General features: G+C 36.7%; 1 protein-coding gene across 13 annotated transcripts in view; it reads right to left on the reverse strand.

The window, feature by feature from the left end:
* The window catches only part of TAOK3 (TAO kinase 3), a 191,634-nt gene that overhangs the window by 86,296 nt on the left and 80,735 nt on the right, over positions 1–24,603 (reverse strand). For 2 of the 13 annotated variants that reach the window (XM_044930146.2, XM_044930144.2), the window contains exons 2-4: positions 22,146–22,264; positions 19,851–19,928; positions 6,451–6,555 (exon numbers count right to left, since the gene is read on the reverse strand). The exons of 1 other annotated variant lie outside the window; for it this stretch is intronic. The gene's annotated coding sequence lies outside the window, so the exon portion shown is untranslated. 10 more of the 13 variants (XM_044930150.2, XM_044930149.2, XM_044930148.2 and 7 more) reach the window with 7 other exon arrangements.

The raw sequence follows: 24,603 nt of genomic DNA on the forward strand, positions 1-24,603 counted from the left end.
GAGTAGATATTTATCCAAAGACATACAAGTGGCCATTAAGACATAAAAAGATGCTCTACACCATTAGTCATAAGACAAATAAAAATTAAAAACACATGAGACACCATTTTCATACCCACTAGGATGGCTATTATCAAAAAGTCAAATAATAAGTACTGGTAAGGATATGGGAAAATTCAGACCTTCCAAAACTGCTGGTGGAAATATAAGATGGTACAGTCATCTTGGGAAAAAGATTGGGAGCTCATCAAAAACTTAACATAAGAGTTATCACTTGATCCAGAAATTCTCACTCCTTGGTATATACCAAGGGAAATAAAAACACATGTCCATACAAAAACTTGCATGGATATTGATAGCAGCATTATTCAGCAACAAACCAAAAGTATACTTGGTGAAACAAAATAAGGTGTATCAATACCATGGAATATTATTCAGGGATAAAAAGAGATGCAGTACTGATACAGACCACAACACAGAGGAAACATTACACTAAGTGAAGGAAGCTAGTCACAAAACACTATGTATTGTATGATTCCATTTATATAATACATCCATCACAAGTAAATTTATAGAGACAGGAAGTAGACTTTTGGTTGCCTAGGGCTAGGAGGTGAAAGAGTTGGGTTGATAGCTAAAGGGTACAGGCTTTCTTTTTAGTATAATGAAATGTTCTGAAATTCATTGTGGTGACGGTTGTAAAATTGTTCATATACTAAAAACTACTGAAATGTACTCTTTAAATGGGTGAATTGTACGGTATCAGAGTTATATCTGAAATGCAAATCAAAACTACAATGAGATATCACCTCACACTAGTCTAAAGGGCTATCATCAAAAAGTTCACAAACAATAAATGCTGGAGAGGGTGGAAATGTCAATTGGTACAGCCACTATGGAGAACTATGCAGGCTCCTTTAAAAACTAAAAATACAACTACCAGATGACCCTGCAATCCCAGAGGGGATATAACCAGAGAAAAACATGGCCCAAAAGGATACATGCACCTCAGCATTCACTGGAGCACTGTTTACAACGGCCAAGATAGGGAAGTAACTTAAATGTGCATAGCGAGAGGAATGGAAGAAGATGTGGTACATGTATAGAATGGAATATTACTCAGCCATTAAAAAGAAACAGATAATGCCATTTGAGACAACATGGACAGACCTAAAGATTGTCATATTGAGTGAAGTAAGACAGACAGATAAAGTGAAAGATCATATGATACCGCTTATAAGTGGAATGTAAAAAGAAATGATATAAATGAACTTACTTACAAAACAGAAACAGACTCACAGACATAGAAAAGGAACTTGTGGTTACCAGAGGGGAAGGGTGCAGGGAAGGGATCGTTCAGGAGTTGGGAACTGACATGTACACACTGCTATACCTAAAAATGGATAATAAACAAGGACCTACTATATACCACAGGGAATTCGATTCAGTATCATGTAACAACCTAAACTGGAAAAGAATTTGAAAAAGGATAGATACATGTATATGTATAACTGATTCACTTTGCTGTACACCTGAAACTATCATAAAATTGTTAATCAACTATACTCCAATAAAAATATAAAGCTAAAAAAAAACAAAAATAAATAAAATAAAACAGAGAGACTTCTGTTCTAGATAACTGAAACAAATGGGAAGTGAAGATAAGAAAATCAAAATATCAATGACAGATTTTGAGGAGAAAAGAAAGAACAGATAAATTATCAATTATGTAAGGGGAAAAAAACTCAAAAGAAAAAATTTCCAAAAGGGGGCTAAATAAATATAAACATTATTATTCTGAATTGATCCTCCCATTAATGGGTTAATCAAACAGTCTGTAAGACTGCAAGGCGAAGTGTATATCCTTCCTGACAATTAGCTACATAGATACTTTCTCTAGTTAATGACAACTGCAATAGGCAACTGGAAAATGTCACTTAGCCAGCATGCCAGCTGGATCTTCCTTGACGTCTATGATGAAAGCTTTTCCTATGGAGAGACTACATATTTATCCCATATACATGACTGACAGTAGAGGTAAGACATGCAATGTACTTTGGAGTTTGTAGACTGCTATCTAATTTGGGGTAGCGGGTGGTTGGTACTATGTAGATTCAGAGAGAAAAGTCTGGTGAGAAAAACATGTGTTAAAATATATTACAATTCAGCTGCTACCTTTTTATGCAACAATGATTCTGCTTTTGAAGTATATTCATTTAGGTGTGATCTGTTGTACTTAGAGCATCAGCAGTGGTATTTAAGTTTCTATACTGGGAAGGTTACTTGGACAAATGCAAAAAAACAATGAGCATTGATTTCGAAGTGGGTAATAAGCAGTCATTTAAAAAACAAATTAGCTTAATTTTAGTTTACAATATAATCTAAATTTTGGATAAAACTGTTCTTGTCGTTGTTGTTCAGTCACTAAGTAGTGTCTGACTCGTTGCAACTTCCATGGACTGCAGCCTGCCATGCTTCCCTGTCCTTCCCTATCTCCTGGAGTTTGCTCAAATTCATATCCATTGAGTTGGAGATGCTATCTAACCATTTCATCCTCTGCCACCTCCTTCTCCTTTTGCCTTCATACAGTCCATGGGGTCACAAAGAGTCAGAGAGGACTGATTGACTAACATTTTCAACTTTTTTCCCAGTATCAGTGTCTTTTCCAGTTATCAAAGCCTTCATGCAGTAATGAAGACTCACAACAGACAAAAAAATAATAACAATAACTAACTAAATAAATCAATTTTTAAAAAAGCCTAAAAAATAAAAGCACAATCCATAAAGGAAAAAAAGGTTAAATTAGACTAAAAACATTCTTTTTGAAAGACCGGTTAATAGAATGAAGCCACAGTCTACAAGAAGGTCTTTGAGAAACATATATCTCATGATGGATATGCATTCAGAAAATATAAACAATCCTCAAAACATGAAAAACCCAATTTTAGAAATGAGAAAAAGAGGGTGAGAGACTTCCAATTCAAGATGGTAGAGTACAAGGATGTGCACTCATCTCCTCCCTTGAGAATACCAAAATTGCAACTAACTGTTGAACAACCATTGACAGGAGGATGCTGAAACCCACCAAAAAATGATACCCCACATCCAAAGACAAAGAAGAAGCTGCAGCGAGACAGTAAGAGGGGTGCAATCACAATAAAATCAAATCCCATACCTGCTGGGTAGGTGACCCACAAACTGGAGAACAATAATACCAAAGAAGTTATCCCACTGTTGTGAAGGTTCTGAACCCCACTTTAGGCTTCCCAGCATGAGGATTCAACAAAGGGGCTGGGAATCCCCAGGGAATCTTGCCAGCAGGATTTGATTATAGGACTTCCATAGCACTGGGGAAAACAGAGACTCCCATCTTGGAGGGCACAAACAAAATTTTGGACACATTAAGACCCAGAGGAAAGGAGCAGTGACCCCGCAGGTGATGGAACCATAACTACATGCTAGTGTTGGATGGTCTCCTGTGGAGGCATGGATCAACAGGGGCTTACCACAGGGACAGGGGCACTGGTGGCATTAAGCTGGGAAGGTCCCCCTTGGTGTAAACCCTCTTGGAGTTAGCCATTAATCCTACCACAGAGTCCGGAGACCCCAGGGCTGGGTCGTCTCAGACCAAACAATTAACAGGAGGGAGTACAACTTCACCATCAGCAGATAATTGGATTAAAGCATTACTGAGCAAAGCCCTGCCAACTAGAGCAAGACCCAGTTTTCCCTATCACCAGTTCTTGCCATTAGGAAGCTTATACAAGCCTCTTAGCCTCATCCATCAGAGCGCAGACAGAAGAAGCAAGAAGAAGCACAGTCCCACAGTGGCTAAAACGAAAACCATATTACAGAAAGTTAATCATGATGAAAAAAGCAGAAAGTTACATCCCAGATGAAGGAACAAGATAAAACCCCAGAAAAACAACTAAATGAAGTGGAGATAGGCAAGCTTCCAGAAAAAGAATTCAGAATAATGATAATGAAGATGATCCAGGATCTTGGGAAAACAGTGGAGAAGATGCAAGAAATGTCTACCAAAGACCTATAAGAACCAAAGAACAAACAAACAGATGAATAATACACTAGAAGGAATCAACAGCAGAATAACCGAGGCAGAAGAACGGATAAGTGACCTGGAGGACAGAATGGTGGAAATCACTGCCGCAGAACAGAATACAGAAAAACGTACAAAAAGAAATGAAGACAGCCTAAGAGACCTCTGGGACAACATTAAACACACCAACATTTGCATTATAGGGGTCCAAGAACAGGAGAGAGAGAGAAAGGACCTAAGAAAATATTTGAAGAGATAAATGTGGGAAAAAGACTAGAACACACACTTCACCAAGAAAGATAAATGGATGGCAGCTAAGGGGAAAAAAAAGATGCTTAATATCATTATTGATTAGGCAGGTACAAATTAAGACCACAATAAGATACTACTACACATCTATTAGAAAGATTGACATAAAAAGACAGACTATACCAGCTGATGGTAAGATTTGAGGTAACTATATCTCTCAGATGCTGCTGGTGGGATGTAAAAGTGGTAGAAATACTTTGGAAAACTATTTGGCAGTTTCTTAAAAACTGAACATACATCTACCATATGACCTAACCATTCCACTCCTAGGTATTTACCCAACAAAAATGAAAGCAAATGTCCTTAAGAAGCACAGCACACAAAAGTTAATAACAGTTTTATTTTTAATAGTTAAAACTGGAAACAACCCAAATATCCATCAACAGATAAATAAATAAAAAATTTGTGGGACTTTCAGACAATGGAATGTACCTCAGAAAGAAAATGAACTATTGATATATGCTACAACATGGATAATTCTCAAAATAATTATGCTGAGTGAAAGAAGTCAGAACAAAAATAGAGAATATATTTTATGATTTCACTTACATAAAATTCTGGAAAATGCAAACTAACCTAGAGTGACAGCACATCAGTAGTTGCCTGGGGACAGGGTTAGGGTAAGAAGAGAAAGGATGTGAGAAGCTTTTGGGAGTGATGAATATGTTTACTATCTTCATTATGATGATGGATACACATACACACACACACATGTTAAAACATTGTGACTTAATATGTTCAGATTATGGTATGTCAATAATTATTGCTTTAAAAAGTTGAAATAAATAAAATTGAACAGCAAGTAGAGATTGTTCTTGCAAAATAAGTCCCAGTTAATTTATTCTTAACATCAGATAAGTAAACATATAAATACATACACATACCAACCCACACACTCAAAGGACATAAATAGGAAATTAAATAAGAAAAAAAGCAGTGTCTATTAATGATATGAAACACATATAATTTCAATAGTAATCAAAGAAGTATAAAGTAAAATAACAAAAAACCTAATTTTACCCACCAAATTGATAAAGTAATAAATAAAAGATACATTTTATGGTGAGAGCATAAGGAAACAGTCATCTTTATACATTCCTGGAAGAATAAAATGGGAATTCTCTGACCAAGTGTTATTCTTCTACAAGGGAGTTTCTACTTGTTTTGCTTTGATTTATTTTAGTAAATAAGCCAGGGTATAAGGTAGAGTGGGCTTCCTATCTGGCTCAGTGGTAAAGAATCCGCCTGCCAATGCAGGTGACATGGGTTCGATCCCTGGGTCAGGAAGATACATTGCAGAAGGAAATGGTAACCCACTCCAGTATTCTTGCCTGGGAAATCCCAAGGACAGAGGAGCCAGGGGTCCCAAAGACAGAGATCGCAAAAGACTCAGACACGACTTACTGACTAAACAAGAACAACAATAAATAAGGTACAGTACAAGAGACATGCAACAGTGGAGATGAGAAACAAGGCTTCTTTCACCTACAAATTTGAATTTCTTTGTAGGCTTGTGTTTTAGCTGAGGTAGGAGTTGGGATTTCAGGTTATTTTTTATTTTCTTCTTTTTGCTTATTTGTACTTTCTAAATGTTTTGCAAAGCCTGTTACTTTAACATGAAAAAAATTTGTTATTTCAAAGTCGAATTATGAAGCAAAAGCAATATATACACAACAAAAAAAGCAATATATATTTCTGCAAATAACAATAATAGGAATAAAATAACTTTAGCCAGGTAATTATCCATATTTTATGCCATCATCGAAAATAATGAAAATGGGTTGGGAAGATCCCCTGGAGAAGGGAACAGCTTCTGGCTGTTCTGGACAGTATTCTGGCCTGGAGAATTCCATGGACTGTATAGTACATGGGATCACAAAGAGTCGGACATGACTAAGCAACTTTCACTTTCATAAGGAAATAATTTGAAACTAAAAAATTTTTATAAAAGAATATTTTATCCCAATTTTATTAATTCCTTTTTTTTGTATAAATATAATAAAAGTTCACTGCAGAAAATCCAGAAAATATCATTTGCTCCCATTTGGTAGGAGAAAGCTAAGTCATAAATCTATAAACAATACCTTTTCATATATGGCACAAAATATACTGTATTGTTCAGAGTCATTAAAGCAGCAATCTTTTTTTTTTCTCTTTTATAACTTCAGTCTTTTGTATTTATGGTGCACCTATGGAAAAAGAAGAATAAAATATGTAATTATAGGGGTAAAATTCAAGAAGCAGTAACTGATAACATGACAGTTTTAAGTATTTACAAATGTAGTATTACAAAGTTAAAGTTTTATCTTAATCAGTTTGTGGATGACAAATGTAAAAGGTAAAATTTTCGCAACAAAGACCCAGGCTACTCTGGCATAAACAACACCAGGGGGACAAATGAGTCCTTAGATTTCAGAATCTACAGTAAAGCTTCCACTGGTCTGTCTGAGTCTTAAGGAAACTCAATAGAGGCTACCAGTAGACAAGACTAATCTGACAGCATATGGTGATGCTACTGATTCTCTGTCACAAAGGTTTATATTTTGAATTGCTTTTCTGATAGGCATGATGATTTAAATGGACTCATCTATCTTCCCTTTCCTAGTCTCTCTATAACTCATCTCTCAGATTTGGGGGGTAGTGATAATTCTTTATTATCTATTAAAGAAGTACATGCCCAATGTAGAGTGGGAAATATGCACCATCATGAAAAAAAAAATCCATAATCCTACCTAGGATAAAACTTCATTAACAATTTGGGATTGTTTTCTTCATGAACATATTTATTTCTTCATGCATATATTTTTTTGTTATACCTCTGAGATCACATTATACACATGATTCCACCAGTCAACCTCTTTTATCTAACTCTAGATCATTAGCATTTTGCCATGTTATCAAACATGGCAAACTATTCACAAAGATCATTTAAAGGCTGTTCAATGTTTATCTTATGGAAGAGCCACAATTCATTCACAACTGTTTATCCAAAATTTGAAATCAAGGCTGTATTCAATCCTTTGTTCAAATACTAAAAGTTACTGTGTTTTGAAGACCTTTGTCTTATTGTCCATTTACATTTTGGGTTTTTTTTGGAATGTATTTCTAGAAGTAGAACTATTGGGTCATAGAATATAATAATTTAAAATTTACGTATATTGAAATAATTTGGGGATGCCTGACTAGCTTTGGATATGAAATCCCTACAGGGGGAAAAATACTATAAAAAAAAGGCACTGACCCCCATTTGCACATTTCTCCTGTAGAGGATATCCTAATCTCCTCTTACATCTATACTTATAAACTAATTTTTCATTATTTTGTTATTTCCTCTAATTCTATAGCTGTGGAATGCTTTAGATCAACTGGTAGCTAAAACTTGCCTGAATTCAGCATCACATTTTACCTAAGCATCACCCAGTCAAAAACTACAATGTCTGCATGTATGTCCTGCTAATCTAGTCTGACTATAGCTTTAAGGAACTAAAACATTCCTTGTTATATGAACACTAGTTGCGAAATTTCTGAGAAAGTAGTTTTAAAATAAGGCATTTACTAATATCTTCATGTCCTGACTAGTTTCAAATGCAGGAGGTATTCACTCCTAGAAAATATTTTTCTAATGCTATGGACACTCACGCTGAGTATTTTTATTCTCTCTAAATACTTATTCATTTTTACATAATTTTCCTTAAAATGGGTACTCTCTCCATCTGCAGTCACACAGATCTATAAATGTTTTAAAATCAACTCTTTAAGACTTCTAGGAATTAAACTTTCTTGGTTTTATCATTCCCCCTCCCCCACTAGAATACTGCACATAGCATTAGGGCTGAAAACCATACTCCTAAAGTCCAGTACTTTGGCCACCTCATGCGAAGAGTTGACTCATTGGAAAAGACTCTGATGCTGGGAGGGATTGGGGGCAGGAGGAGAAGGGGAAGACAGAGGATGAGATGGCTGGATGGCATCACTGATTTGATGGATGTGAGTCTAAGTGAACTCTGGGTGTTGGTGATGGACAGGGAGGCCTGGCATGCTGCAATTCATGGGGTCACAGTCGGACATGACTGAGCGACTGAACTGAACTGAAAGTTTATTCATTACACCTAAGATGTTCTGGTTTTCCCCCCCCATTTAACCACCTTCCTTCTTTATTTATAAATGTCCCTTGGGTTCCCTGAAACTGTCCTCTCCTGTTTTTCCACATTATTCCTCTCTGATCTGTAAATCAATGTTATTCCTCCACGTATTTGCCCAAAGGCCTCTGTGTGATGTAGGCTGCTATCCTAATTTCTGTCCACTTAATGGTTTCAAGTAACACTTTGTCAATAGAAACTTCTGGCCACAGTTTTAAACCCCAGACCCATTCTTTCAACTATCCATTTGGCTTCTTCCCTAAATGTGCATGCACGCTCAGTCACTTCAGTCATGTCCTACTCTTTGTAACCCTATTGACTGTAGTCTGCCAGGATTCTCTGTCCATTGGATTTCCCAGGCAAGAGTACTGGAGTGGCTTGCCATTTCCTTCTCCAGGGGATCTTTCCAACTGAGGGATTGAACCTGTGTCTCCTGTCTTGCAGGCAGATTCTTTATTGCTGAGCCACTAGGGAAGCCCCTTTACTAAATGGCTTACATCAACTTTCTGACTCTTTCCTTCTCATTTTCCTTAACATTCAATTAAATCACAAGTGTGCATCAATATTTCTTTTTATCTGTTCTTCACTTTCCCTTTCTGTTAGCATTTGTTATCTCTCTCCTTTGTTTCTGCTCTTTCAGCTTCTAGTCTATCTTTTCTGGAATTCATCTTTAAAACACTATTATTACAATCATCTTCCTGAAGCACAGTTAAGATAGTAGCACAGCTCTGTTTAAAATACTTCCATGTTTCCATACTGCCTATAGTACAAACATTAACTTTACCTAACTAACATTCAGAGCTGGCCTCAAACCTCATGAAAAAATGAATTACTACAGTTGCCTCATCATACCTTTGTCTTTGCTTATGCTAATCCCTCTACCTAGAATATCCACATCCCAACTATTCTCACAGTCTAGCTAAATGTCACGCTAAATGTCACCTCTCTTCTAAGGCCGGCTGTTTTCTCTTTTTGCTTTCAGTTTTAAAAACTTAAATATTGGTATAAGTAGTATAACTGGATGACAAGTGCTTTCTTCAGAGGAGGATACATGTGTAAATCTATGTTTTGATTAATCACTATATTCCCCCATTTTTTTGAGATAGAATTCGCATACCATATGATTCATCTATTTAAAGTGAACAACGGTTCTTAGCATATTCACCAATGTGTGAGAGCATCACCATGGACAGTTTTAGAACATTTTCATCACCACAAAAAAAGTTTTATTTGCTTCAACTATTAATCTCTCCCATCCAACCTCTCCATTCCTTAGCAACCACTAATCTGTCTCTATAGATTTCCCTGTTTTGAACATTTCATCTGAATAGAATCATATAATATGTGGTTTTTTTGTGACTGGATTCTTTCCCTAGCATAATGCTTTTAAGATTCACCCATGTTGTAGCATGACTCAATATTTCTTTTTATTGATGAGAATTCCATTGTATAGATATACCACACTGTTTACCCATTTATAAGTTGATAGATATTTGGGTTGTTTCCACTTTGGGGCTATTATGAATACTGCTGTTATAATCACTTGTGTACACATATTTGGTTTCTCTTAATTATATTCCTAGGATTGGAACTGCCGGGCCCTGTGGCATCTTTATACAACAGATAGTCTATAAAAATCTGCTGACTCTCCTTCCCTTTTCCACTCCAATCTTAACACTGGGAATGATCTTTAAATTCATCCTTCCCTCAAAAGCTGAACTAGAACATTTTTCCTTCCAAGAGGATAACATTGTAAGAATTAACTGAAGATGAAGTGATATGCATGAAATTATTTTTCCTCCTCTTCCTTGACCTCCTGCAACCTCAGGTATTACATTTATAGTGAGAACTCAGAACTGTGCCAAGAATGTAGAATTTCAGGTCTCAAGCTCTTGGGCCAACTGAACAATCCAGCTAGCTTAGAGGAAAAGATTGCATCAGAGATGTAGAACTGAAATACTTATCCTCATGCTTTATTCTGAGGAATGGAAATCCTCCAACAGTGATAATCAAGTAAATTATTTTTCACAGACATTCTAACTTAATATACACTTGATAGAGAGCAGAAATATAAATATTTTTCATGTTTTCCCTTTTCCCAGAAACTTTCCAGAAAGATGATTCAGAGAAGATCTTAGTTGCTTTTCAATGTTGTAGTCACACTTCTGCAACAATAAACCTGGAGCCAACTAGACTGAAAATCCACAATATTTCAGCATTAAGAAAGAAGTAAGAAAGCTTCATATTGGATGCTACATATATGAGGAAATCTAAAATATGACACAAATGAACTTATCTACAAAACAGAAACAGAGTCGCAGACACAGAGAACAGACCTGTGGTTGCCAAGCAGGATGGTGGGTAGGGGAGGAATTGCTTGGGAGTTTGGGATTAGCAGATGCAATGGAAAAACAACTAAGTCCTACTATATAGCACTGGGAACTATATTCAATATCCTGTGATAAACCATAATGGAAAAGGACAGGCAAAGAATATATATATATATATATATATATATATATATATGTATAAATGAATTACTTAGCTGTACAGCACAAGTTAACACAACATTGTAAAGTAACTATACTTCAATTAAAAATAAACAAAAAGAATGTTTCATATTGGAAAGAATTTTAAAGATCAAACATTTTACAATTTTTTTAACTCAATCTCAGCAAAGTTCAGTGTCAAGTCATACTTATGCATAATGAGGTGAATGAACCTAGAGCCTGTTATACAGAGTGAAGTAAGTCAGAAAAAGAAATATAAATATTGTATACTGACATATATATGGAATCTAAAGAGATGGCACTGATGAATATATTTTCAGGGTAGCAATGGAGAAACAGAAGTAGAGAACAGATCTATGGACATGGGGGAGGAGAGTAGGGAAAAGGGGAGATGATGGGAGAGAGTAACACAGAAATTTACAATACCATATGTAAAACAGATAGCCAGTGGGAATTTGCTGTATGACTCAGGGAACTCAAACAGGGGCTTTGTAACAGGCTGAAGGGAGGGGTGCGGAGGGAGATGGGAGGGAGGGGACATGGCTGTACCTATGGCTTTTTCTTGTTGATGTATGACTGAAAACCACAAAATTCTGTAAAGTTATCTATCCTTCAGTGAAAAAATTTTAAAGCACACTTATGCAGTACTGTTATCCCAAATTAAAATTCCTTCTAACTTCTCACTCCAGAAAACTTTTTTTCTGAATCAAGCTGCCTAAATCAGACTTCAAAACACCAAAAAGTTTTCTATTTTGGAGGGTGATAAGAAAAGTTTAATTTAATATAAGATTGAACTTCTCTGTCACTATTTCTCCAAATATACTTGAATAAATAGTGGTGGATTCAGTTATTATGGATACAAATTTGAAGATCTCTTTAAGAAAAAATTTTTTTACAAACTTTCCATACAAGAATAAGGTATAGGACCTTAGGAGCTGGTATAAACAAGGAGCTCTGAAATTAAGTTTCACAGTAAATCTGCCTGTGTAAATTTCTATTACTGTATTCATTATTTTGTTCCCAGAAAATACACAGAGGCTGGTAAAATCTTCATTTTACAGCAATGAAGAAAAAAGTAGAAATTGATGATTGGACTTTTTCAAAGTCAGGACTACTCTGATATTTTTAATCCTCTGATCTTATAACACAACCTCCCATATAGACTTAAAACTGTCTTTAAAGAAAATAACAGAAAACTGGTTTTGAATAGTTTTTACCACTGTCTGTCACTAATACTTAACTGTTATGCTGAGGTAACAAACCATTTTTATGGTACTTTCAGTATGAAAATGAAGTGTTTTCTTTATGCCAAATGATCACACAGCCAATTGTGACAGAATTTGAGAACTGGAAGGGGATTTTAGTGATCATCTAACTTCTATTTAAGCAAATAATGCAGAAGTATCTGGGACTTACCATCATAGCTTGTAGACTACTTCTAACTGACATTAAATTATATGAAAACAATCATAGTCATCATTTAAGACTATGTGTGCTTAAAAAGTAAAAATATCAATTATTTTGGTTTCTTAAAAAATATTACTTTCTCCCCCTTTTACAAAAAGAAAAAGAAAAACAAAAACAGGTTTAGGTTGAGAGACAAATGAGAAAGGAATCATTCCTTTAGATTTCTTAAATTTAATACCAAAAGGTTTTGTTCTGCCTGATAGTTTTATATGTGGTGAGCAACTTTAAATTATGCATTCATTTTGGGGAAAACAGTACATTCTTAAAATTAAGACCACTATAAAAATGGTGTCTGCTAAGTTACTTCAGTCATGTCCGACTCTGTGCGACCCCATAGATGGCAGCCCACCAGGCTCCCCCGTCCCTGGGATTCTCCAGGCAAGAACACTGGAGTGGGTTGACATTTACATAAATTCTGAACTATTTGAATGGATTTAACCAATCTTTTGAAGTCTTCATTTTACACAACTTAAACATGTGTGGTATAAAAATTGTAATGATTATAATATACATAATTTATTCTCTAATACAGGGTTTTTCAAATATGATTAATATTCAGCTTCCTTACAGAAAAATACTCAGATCTCTAATGTTTTCTCAAATTATTTTTAGTGATTTCTTTATTCATATGTTCATTCGTCCCAAAAATGTTTATGAAGTGCTTAATATCTGCCCAGAACTGACAAAGCTTTAGGCTCTTTCCTACTCTTATAAAACTTACATTCTAGTGGAGAGAGACACATAAATATTGCTATGTCAGGTACTAAGAAATATCATGAAGGAAAATAAGATAAAGTAGAATCAGTTAATATTTTAATATTTTGGTAACTTAGGAAAGTGAAAGGAGTATCTTTTGTCATCCATGACAAGTCCCTTCAAACCATGCCCGTGTGTGTGTGTGTATGTGTGTGTTAGGTGTGTGTGTATTAGCTGCTCAGTTGTGTCTGACTCTTTGTGATCCCATGGACTATAGCCCTCACCAGGCTCCTCTGTCCATGGAATTCTCCAGACAAGAATACCAGAATGGGTTGTCATTCTCTTCTCCAGGGGAATCTTCCTGACCCAGTGATCTGAGTTTATGTTAATATGGTGACTTAGAAAACCCTTTAGTATAGGGGCTGATAGCCAGGAGAACCAAACCTGATAGAATTGGAATTTTCAGCCCTAATCCCTGACCTCAAGGGAAAAGGGAAGGACTGGAGTGACCAAAGATTGATTGTACTTCCCTTGGAGTTTGGCTGGTAAAGAATCCACCTGCAATGCATGAGGCCCTGGTTCAATCTGTGGGTCGGGAAGATCCCCTGGAGAAGGGATAGGCTACCCACTACAATATTCTTGGGCTTCCCTGGTGCCTCAGTCAGTAAAGAATCCACCTGCAATATGGGAGACCTGCATTCAAAGCCTGGGTTGGGAAGATCCCCTGGAGGAAGGCATGGCAACCCACTCCAGTATTCTTGCCTGGAGAATCCCCACGGACAGAGAAGGTTGGTGGGAGACAGTCCATGGGGTTACAAAGAATTGGACTAAGTACTGTAATAAACCGGTAAATGTAACTAAATGTTTCTCTGAGTTCTATGAGCCACTCTAGCAAAACCTGCTCCACAAAATCAAGGAAGGCTTTTAGGAACCTCCAATCTACAACTGGTTGGTCAAAAGCACAAGTAACAACTTAGACTTGCAACAAGCATTGAAGTTGGTAGTAGGGGAAGCCTTGTGAGACTGCTTCCTAATCCTGGGAGATCTGATGCTACTCTCAGGTAGACAGTGTCAGAATTAAGTTAATACCTTTGTGGTGTTACAAAACACACATCAGAATAGCCTATCTCACAGAACAAACCAGGATGTTCAAAAAACAGAGAAGGCCCTAGAAGAAAAAAGGCATAATCAAGATCATGACACAGTAACCATCTGCTGATGCCATTGCCACTGGTTTCTGTTCTCTTAGATTCTTCTTTTTTAAAATTTTTATTGGAATATAGTTGATTTACAATGTTGTATTAGTTTCAAGTGTACTGTTCTCCTAGACTCTTAATACCACAACTGCTATAATTGTCTCTGTAATGCCCTAAGCTCTCAAGATTCAAAGTCCTGGGTGGGAGTATCTGACTGATCAAAGACACAGGTCCATGTCCAGCTGCCAGGCAATCAAGAAATGAATATCTGCTTGTGTTTCTTCCATATCCATAGCAGAAGGAGGACCACTGCCTCCCTCCTGAATCTAAGATGGGATTATGTTCAAGTGATGGCAACCCATAGGATATGATGGAATAACCGTTGAGCTATTTCAAATCCTAAAAGATGATGCTGTGAAAGTGCTGCACACAATACGCCAACAAATTTGGAAAACTCAGCAGTGGCCACAGGACTGGAAAAGGTCAGTTTTCATCCCAATCCCAAAGAAAGGCAATGCCAAAGAATGCTCAAACTACCATACAATTGCACTCATCTCACACGCTAGCAAAGTAATGTTCAAAATTCCCAAGCCAGGGTTCAACAGTATGTGAACTGTGAACTTCCAAATGTTCAAGCTGGATTTAGAAAAGGCAGAGGAACCAGAGATCAAATTGCCAACATCCGTTGGATCACAGAAAAAACAAGAGAATTACAGAAAAATATCAACTTCTGTTTTATTGACTACACCAAAGCCTTTGACTGTGTAGGTCACAACAACCTGGAAAATTCTTCAAGAGATAGGAATACCGGACCACTTTACCTGCCTCCTGAGAAATCTGAATGCAGGTCAAGAAGCAATAGTTAGAACCGGACATGGAACAACGGACTGATTCCACATTGGGAAAAGAGTACATCAAGACTGTATATTGTCACCCTGCTTATTTAACTTATATGCAAAATACATCATGCAAAATGCCAGGCTGGATGAAGCACAAGCTGGGATCAAGACTGCCAGGAGAAATATCAATAACCTCAGATACGCAGATGACATCACCCTTATGGCAGAAAGCAAAGAGGAACTAAAGAGCCTCTTGATGAAAGTGAAAAAGCTGCCTTAAAACTCAACATTCAGAAAATGAAGATCATGGCATCCAGTCCCATCGCTTCATGGCACATAGATGGGGAAACCATGGAAACAGTGACAGAATTTATTTTCTTGGGCTCCAAAATCACTGCAGATGGTGACTGCAGCTATGAAATTAAAAGATGCTTGCTCCTTGGAAGAAAAGCTATGACCAATCTAGACAGCATATTAAAAAGCAGAGATATTACTTTGCCAACAAAGGTCCATCTAGTCAAAGCTATGGTTTTTCCAGTAGTCATGTAGGGATGTGAGAGTTGGACTATAAAGAAAGCTGAGTTCCGAAGAACTGATGCTTTTGAACTGTGGTGTTGGAGAAGACTCTTGAGAGTCCCTTGGACTGCAAGGAGATCAAACCAATCAATCCTAAAGGAAATCAGGCCTGAATATTCATTGGAAGGACTGATGCTGAAGCTGAAACTCCAATACTTTGGCCACCTGATGCAAAGAACTGACTCATTGGAAAAGACCCTGATGCTGGGAAAGACTGATGGCAGGAGGAGAACAGGATGACAGAGGATGAGATGGTTGGATGGCATCATTGACTCGATGGACATAAGTTTGCGCAAGCTCCGAGAGTTGGTGATGGATGGGAAAGCCTGATGTGCTGTAGTCCATGGGGTTGCAAAGAGTCAAGACACGACTGATTGACTGAACTGAACTGAACTCATTCATAGCCCAGAGGATAAGAAACAAACTTGGATTTAGAGCATTTCAGTTTTTAACTCTGTCTCGTTACTCAATTCCTTCTAATCTAAGTCCTATTTGTTTAAGCTTTTTCTACATCTACAAAATCTTAGTTTTCTTATAAGTTTAATAAATGGTATAATGACCCCAAAGCAGTGTTCAACTATTCATTCATTCATTTATTCATTCAGCATTTACTGGATACCTGCTATGCTTAAAGACATCATGCTATGTGTTAAAAATACATAACCCTGAAACGTGTTCACCAGAAAATAATTATCTAGAATAAGTGCATGTTCCAAGTACTACAGAAGTTCAAAAGAGGGAGAGAGAACTTCTAACTCTAAGGAGTAGAGGTTGGGGATGGGCAGGTGATTGATGGCTTCATGGTAGAAATAGCATTTGGAATGCTATGCTATGAACTGGAAATAACTGGAGCTTGCAGCATGTACCGGCAAGTAACTAAAGGGGTTGTTTTGCAGGTTCAGGATAGGATCCTTTGGAAACAAAGCTGGAAGAGTCTAAAGGATCTAGATTGTCCAGGTCAAGACTGAATACCATGCAAAGAATTTTAAGCTTTTTAACTGTAAATAATGAAATCATTTGATATTAAAATTAGTCTTCAAGAATAACACTCTAGTTGTTTGGGAGTAATATACAGGTTAGAATTGAAGTAGTATATTTAAAAACATTATGCACACATCATAGAAAAAAATTGGAAGAATATAGACCAAAATATTAACAGTGATTATCTTTGGGTATTGGGAATACAGGCATTTTGTTTTCTTTTTACCTTTCTGTATTTCCTATATTTTCTCTATTGTAATAAAAAAAGTAAGCTAAAAATATTATTAAAAGAATGGACTGGAATAGGAAACTAGAGCAGGAAGGTCAAGTTAGGGCTACCAAGCAAGAAAGAATGATAATCTTCTTCTATAACATTGGGAATAAAATTGAAACCAGAAGGCTGGTACCATGTCTCTGGATTCAAGAATAACACAGCAATAACATGGCCGTAGAACAAGCAATTGATGGGCTACACAGCATGAAAAGGATACAGAAGTCAAAGTTAGCTCTGAGGTTTTAAGATCAAGTGAAAGAGAAGATAACTGTTCTATAAACAAAAATAGGGAATTCAGCAGAAGGCACAAGTTTAATAGTAGAAAGATGGTAAGTGTATCCCAGCCAAAATGATGTTTAAGTGCCAGATGGGCATCCAGGTAGAAATATACAGCAGGAGAAATAAATACAGGCTGAAGTTCAGGGGAAACAATGGAGTCAGAGATTCAGATGTGGAATTATTTGTGTAAGGTAGATAAGAAACTCAAGAGGGAATGATGGTAACTTTGGCAAAAATTGCAGACAGAAAGGCTGAGAATAAAATTTGGGAGAAATATTTAAAGTTGACTCCTTAGTGATGTTATATAAGTACTAAATACAGTATTTCTATAATTATTCATTCATTCCATTTTATATATAATCAAAAGGTAAAAATGACTTCTCTGAGTTTAACAAATTAAGATGAATAGTCAAAAGAATAGTATCAGAAATAAAATTTAGGGAATTAACTGGCAGTTCAGTGGTTAGGACTCTGCATCTTCATTGCTGACGGCCCTGGTTCAATCCCTGGTCAAGGAACTAAGATCCCATAAGCCATGTGGCATGACCAAAAAAAAGAATAAGAGAGAGAAATTAAATTCAAATTTTAGAATAAATTGGCTTTTGCTTCATGCCAATTATATATATATGTGTGTGTGTGTGTGTGTGTGTGTGTATATATATATATATATATAAAGTTCCCTGTTTTTCTGTCCTTGGAAATTTATTTTGAAAAAAGAAAATATGTGCAGTACAGCAATAAAATGAACCAAATCACTAGTAATTGCTAAGTTAACCTGTATATTTTTTACATTCTCTTTATAATCAGAATTTTAGATTTGGAATGGATCTAGCATGGTTCAAGTAGTTTCTAAATAGTTTAGCAGCAATGGATTGGTGTCATTATGGTCTCAATTGAATTAATGATCAGAAACTTGCCATGTGGATTGCAAGCATCCTGATTCAGTGCAAAGAATTCTGAGTGAAAGACAGAAGTCTTTGGTCCTAATCCCATATTGGTCCCCAAATGGCTTTTTAGCATTAATTAAATTACTTAATTTCTCAAAGCCTCAGTTCCCTAGTCTTGGGGCTAACTCAGATAATCTCTAAGTTTCATTCAACTCTAAAAGTCTATGATTATGTATGATATCACTTTATGTGGATTCTAAAATATGAAACAAATGAACCTAAGAAACAGAAACAGATTCATGGACATAGAGAACAGATCTGTGGTTGTCAAGGGGGAGGGAGTTAGGGGAGGGATGGAGTGAGAGGTTGGGACTAGCAGATGTAAGGTATTACATGTGTAATAGATAAACAAGGTCCTAAGGAGTACATCAAGGCTATATATTGTTACCCTGCTTATTTAACTTATATGCAAAATACATCATGCAAAATACTCGGCTGGATGAAGCACAAGCTGGAATCAAGACTGATGGGAGAAATATCAATAATCTCAGATATGCAGAGGACACCATACTTAATGGCAGAAATTGAAAAGGAACTAAAGAGCTTCTTGATGAAAGTCAAAAAGATGGCTTAAAACTCAACATTCAAAAAACAAAGAGCATGGCACCCAGTCCCATCACTTCATGGAAAATAGATGGGGAAACCATGGAAACAGTGACAGACTTTATTTTCTTGGGCTCCAAAATTACTGCAGATGGTGACTGCAGCCATGAAATTAAAAGATCCTTGCTCCTTGGAAGAAAAGCTATGACCAGTCTAGAGAGCATATTAAAAAGCAGAGATGTGATTTACTTTGCCAACAAGGTCCACCTAGTCAAAGCTATGGTTTTCCCAGTAGTCATGTATGGATGTGAGAGTTGGACTTATAAAGAAAGGTGAGTGCCGAAGAACTGATGCTTTTAAACTGTGGTGTTGGAGAAGACTCTTGAGTCCCTTGGACTGCAAGGAGATCAAACCAGTCAATCCTAAAGGAAATAATTCCTGAATATTCACTAGAAGGACTGATGCTGAAACTGAAGCTCCAATACTTTGGCCACCAATGTGAAGAATTGACTCATTGGAATAGACCTTGATGCTGGGAAAGACTGAAGGCAGGAGAAGGGATGAGGATGAGACGGTTGGATGGCATCACTGACTCGGTGGACATGAGTTTGAGTAAGCTGTGGGAGTTGGTGATGGATGGGGAAGGCTCGTGTGCTGCAGTCCATGGGGTTGCAAAGAGTCAGACACAACTGTGTGACTGAACTGACTGACTATATAGCATAAACAGCTAGACTCAGTATCTATGATAAACCATAATGGAAAAGAATATTTTTAAAAAATGTATGTATATGTATAACTGAATCACTTTTCTGTACAGTAGAAATTAGCAAAGCATTGTAAATCAACAAAACTTAAAAAAATGTGTATGATTATGGCATGTTGATTGGTTTTAAAATCTTACTCAAATACACACACACACAGAAAATGTCCTGAGTTCAATATAACTGAAATTCTCAGCAATCTTCACTTAAATTGTTCCAAATTCAAATAAAAGAAAAGCTAAAGATAAAAACACTTTTAGCCTCTGTGAATTTTACCTGCCATTGATGAAGGTACTGCAAGAGTCCTGTATTGATAACTTTTGACTCTCTGCTACAGGATTACAATGCCAGGCACTGGAGATAAAAGAACATGCAGCAATAAGTGCTTTGAAAATAAACCTTCTTAGAGCTAATGAAGGATTATCTGGCATGCAATTTTTCTAAAATGCCACAGCTATTAGCACGTTCTTTTCTCATTTGTTTGTTGAGACAATTTCTCTCCTGTCTCCACTTTGTTGCCTGGAAAGCTTTAGGGACCTTAAAAACCCAGACTTAGGGATCCTAAAACATCAAAATTAAATTGTGTATACTTAAATCTGGGGCTTTCCCAGTGGCTCAGTGGTAAAGGATTTGCCTGGAATGCAGGAGCCTCAGAAGACACAGGTTCAGTCCCTGGGTTGGGAAGATCCTCTGCATGAGGGTATGGCAACCCACTCCACTAATCTTGCCTGGAGAATTCCCATGGACAGAGGAGCCTGGTGAGCTATAGTCCACAGGGTCACAAAGAGCTGGACATGACTTAAGTGACTTAGAATGTATACTTAAATTTATATTTACTTTTACGGAAAAAGGCCTACTTAGCCTCTGCTATGCATTGACTTATATACCCCTCAAAATTCATATTTTGAAACTCAGCAGTGGCCACAGGACTGGAAAAGGTCAGTTTTCATTCCAATCCCAAAGAAGGGTAATGCCAAAGAATGTTCAAACTACCACACAATTGCACTCATCTCACACACTAGCAAAGTAATGCTCAAAATTCTCCAAGCCAGGCTTCAGTAGTACTTGAACCATGAACTTCCAGATGTTTAAGCTGGATTTATAAAAGGCAGAGGAACCAGAGATCAAATTGCCAACATGCGTTGGATCATAGAAAAAGCAAAAGAATTCCAGGAAAATATCTACTTCTGCTTTACTGACTACACCAAAGCCTTTGACTGTGTGGATCACAACAAACTGTGGAAAATTCTTCAAGAGATGGGAATACCAGACCACTTTACCTGCTCCTGAGAAATCTTTATGCAGCTCAAGGAACAACAGTTAGAACTGGACATGGAACAAGAGACTGGTTCCAAATTGGGAAAAGAGTACATCAAGGCTGTATGGAGAAGGCAATGGCATCCCACTCCAGTACTCTTGCCTGGAAAATCCCATGGACAGAGGATCCTGGTAGGCTGCAGTCCATGGGATCACTAAGAATCGGATACGACTGAAGGGACTTAGCAGCAGCAGCAGCAGCAGCAGCAGCAAGGCTGTATATTGTCACCCTGCTTATTTATCTTATATGACGAGTACATCATGTGAAATGGCAGGCTGGATGAAGCACAAGCTGGGATCAAGATTGCCAGGAGAAATATCAATAACCTTAGATATGCAGATGATAGCACCCTTATGGCAGGAAGTGAAGAGGAATTAAAGAGCCTCTTGATGAAAGTTCAAAGAGGAGAGTGAAAAAACTGGCTTAAAACTCAACATTCAAAAAACTAAGATCATGGCATCCAGTCCCATCATTTCATGGCTCATAGATGGGGAAACAGTGGAAACAGTGACAGACTTTATTTGGGGGGGGGGGCTCCAAAATCACTGTGGATGTTGATTGCAGCCATGAAATTAAAAGATGCTTACTCCTTAGAAGAAAAGTTATGACTAATCTAGACAGCATATTAAAAAGCAGAGACATTACTTTGCCAACAAGGTCTGTCTAGTCAAAGCTATGGTTTTTCCAGTAGTCATGTATGGATGTGAGAGTTGGACCATAAAGAGAGCTGAGTGCCAAAGAATTGATGCTTTTGAACTGTGGTATTGAAGAAGACTCCTGAGACTCCCTTGGACTGCAAGAAGATCAAACCAGTCAATCTTAGAGGAAATCAGTCCTGAATATTCATTGGAAGGGCTGATGCTGAAGCTGAAACTCTAATACTTTGGTCACCTGATGTGAAAAACTGATTCATTGGAAAAGATCCTGATGCTGGGAAAGACTGAAGGCAGAAGAAGGGATGAGGATGAGATGATTGGATGGTATCACTGACTCCATGGTCATGAGTTTGACCAAACTCCAGGAGTTGGTGATGGACAGGGAAGCCTGGTATGCTGCAGTCCATGGGGTCATAAAGACTTGGACATGACTGAGTAACTGAACTGAACTGAATGTTCTCTGTGACTATATTTGAAGATAGAGCCTTTGGGGAGTAATTTAGATTAAATGAAATCATAAGGATAGGGAATATCTGTTAGGATTGGTGACCTTAGGAGAAGAGGAAGAGAAGAAAGATCTCTTTGCACAACACATACCTCACACACGTAAGGAGGAAAGGCTGTATGGATACAACTCCAGAAGGTGAACAGGAAGAGAGACGTCACCAGAAAACTTAATGCTGGCACATTGTTCCTGGACTTCCCACACCCTATAACTGTGAGAAAATAAATTTTTATTATTTAAAGCACCTAGTCTGTGGTCCTTTGTTATAGCAGCCTAGGCAGACTAAGACCGCCTACTTAATCAATTTTTGGACTAAGAGTTCAAACAGTTTACTAAACGAATAGTCAAAATGTACTTTTTTTTCAGATAGCTAGAGAAACTAGCTGGATTTTGAGTGGATAATCCTTTTCCATTCAAAAATATATCTTCGTAATTCAAAGCATTTGGTAGGGAAATATTATTTTTTGAACTACAAGAAAAAATTTACAATTACTCCATTAGTTTCTACCAAATAACTTAAAAAACATAAATAAATATGGTAATTAGAGCACACATACTTGATTATGTGTAAAATCTTGACCTAAAATCTGTTTTCTAAAACTCTTTGCATTTATTTGATCTTTCAACAGTGCTACTCTGAATGAAAAACCTCAAATGTATAAATTCCACAAGATATAAGTGATTACAAGTACTTTCCTGTTCAAGTATTTAAAGCAATTTCTTCATACTTGAGTGATTTACTTGAAATTCAGAAAGTGAATGAACCCTATCAGTTCTCTATATACCACTTGATTAACAAAAAAGAAAAAAAAAAAAAAAACACCTCTGTAAAGCTGTTTATGAATGGAATCCATTCCCAACACTACTGCCAACATTATCAGCTTGAAAGTAAAATCTCACCACACCACTCTCCAGCTTAAAACCCTTTAATCCCACCATGTATAGGATATAAAATCCAAGCTCCTTGTAAATAGATGGCAAATAAAATCCCTTTGTGATCTGCTCCTTGTCTGCTCCTGAACTCTGTCCTTAGTAACTTCAGGGCCTCACCCTGGACACCCAGCTACCTCAGACTACTTCCCTGGGATGTCAAGAAGGATTTGTTGGCAAACTCTTATTTTCTGAGATATCTAGAATTTCTTCAACAATCTGCTTATACAGTACCTCATCAGAGAAACTTTTCTGGTTCTCCTCCAGGCTGAGGTGGGTTTTTTCCTTTATGTTTCCACAGAAGGGCACTGTGAACATTTACATACATGGTATAAACACAGATTTAGGTTGTCTTAGGTAAATGTTTCTCCATTTGGACCCTACACTGCTAGGAACAAGGGATCATATTTCTATCACCATTGCCGAGCAAACTGGTTGATACACTGCATTTGACCAAAATATGTTGTTGAATTATCCTAATTCAGATACCAAATACACTAAGTCATTTATGATTTTAAGGAATATTATGGCAAATTTTTTTTTGTTAAACGATAACCATCACTCCTCCAAGTGTTTTTGAATTACTATTTCTTCAGGTTGCTTTACTTCAAAATGATCTTGACCTTCATTTTGAAAATTTATAATTTTATTGAACTATCGGGTACCCAAATGTCAATAATTTAAGAGTTGTCAGCACTCTCAACTTACTTGTTCAAGAGCCTATTTTTAATGGGTGTCTTAAAGAAACTGGCATCTGGTAATAAATCATTTAAACATTGAGAAACATCCCTGGGAGTTGAAATTAGCATTTATTATTTTTTTAGGTGAAATAAAATCTATATTACATATTAAACAAAAATTTAATACCATTATACTGTATTTTTTTCCACATGGACAGTCATAATACATGGCATCTTTGCATTAAGTAATTTAGAATCCATTCCTTAGGCCTGCCTTCCGTCAACAAGGCAAAAATTTCACTTATGTTGGTTTACAGGATTTCAATCTTTTATTTAGTCTTTTTCTTTTAGAATATTCACCCATTATTGCTTTTGACAAACGAACTGAGCTTAGAACAAATATAAAAGAGAAAATCAACAAGCATTTATTTTAGATTATTATAGGCACTAAGGAAAGAAAGAAGTAAAAGCTGCTTTCATTAGTAGGGCCTAGTTAAATGTAATCAACACTGTCATGACCATACTGACATTTATTCAAAGTTCACTATGTACCAGGCATTATATATTACCTCATTTAAACTTTAACACAATACTATGAAAGACTTACCATTATAGTTATCAGTTTACAGATAAAAATCTGAGACCCAGCTTCACAGAGCTAGTATAATGTAGAGCTGGGATTTAAATCTCGACTGTTCAATCTCAAGCTCATTCTCTCAACCACTATGGTATAGTTTTCAGTTAAATCGCTATATAAAAGATTTCAGAAATTAATGACTTGATAAATTATAAAGGATTCCATCTAGCCGACAATATTCCTGAATACTAGCCACTTAATCTTTTTTACTTTCTTTACCAAACCAGGAGATCAAGCCCCTCTGTCTAATATTTTCTTTTCACTTCATGCTTTAAAAAAAAAAAAAGCCATCATTGAGAATTT

This window comes from Bubalus bubalis, chromosome 17 (genome assembly GCF_019923935.1).
Source record: "Bubalus bubalis isolate 160015118507 breed Murrah chromosome 17, NDDB_SH_1, whole genome shotgun sequence".
Lineage (NCBI taxonomy): Eukaryota > Metazoa > Chordata > Mammalia > Artiodactyla > Bovidae > Bubalus > Bubalus bubalis.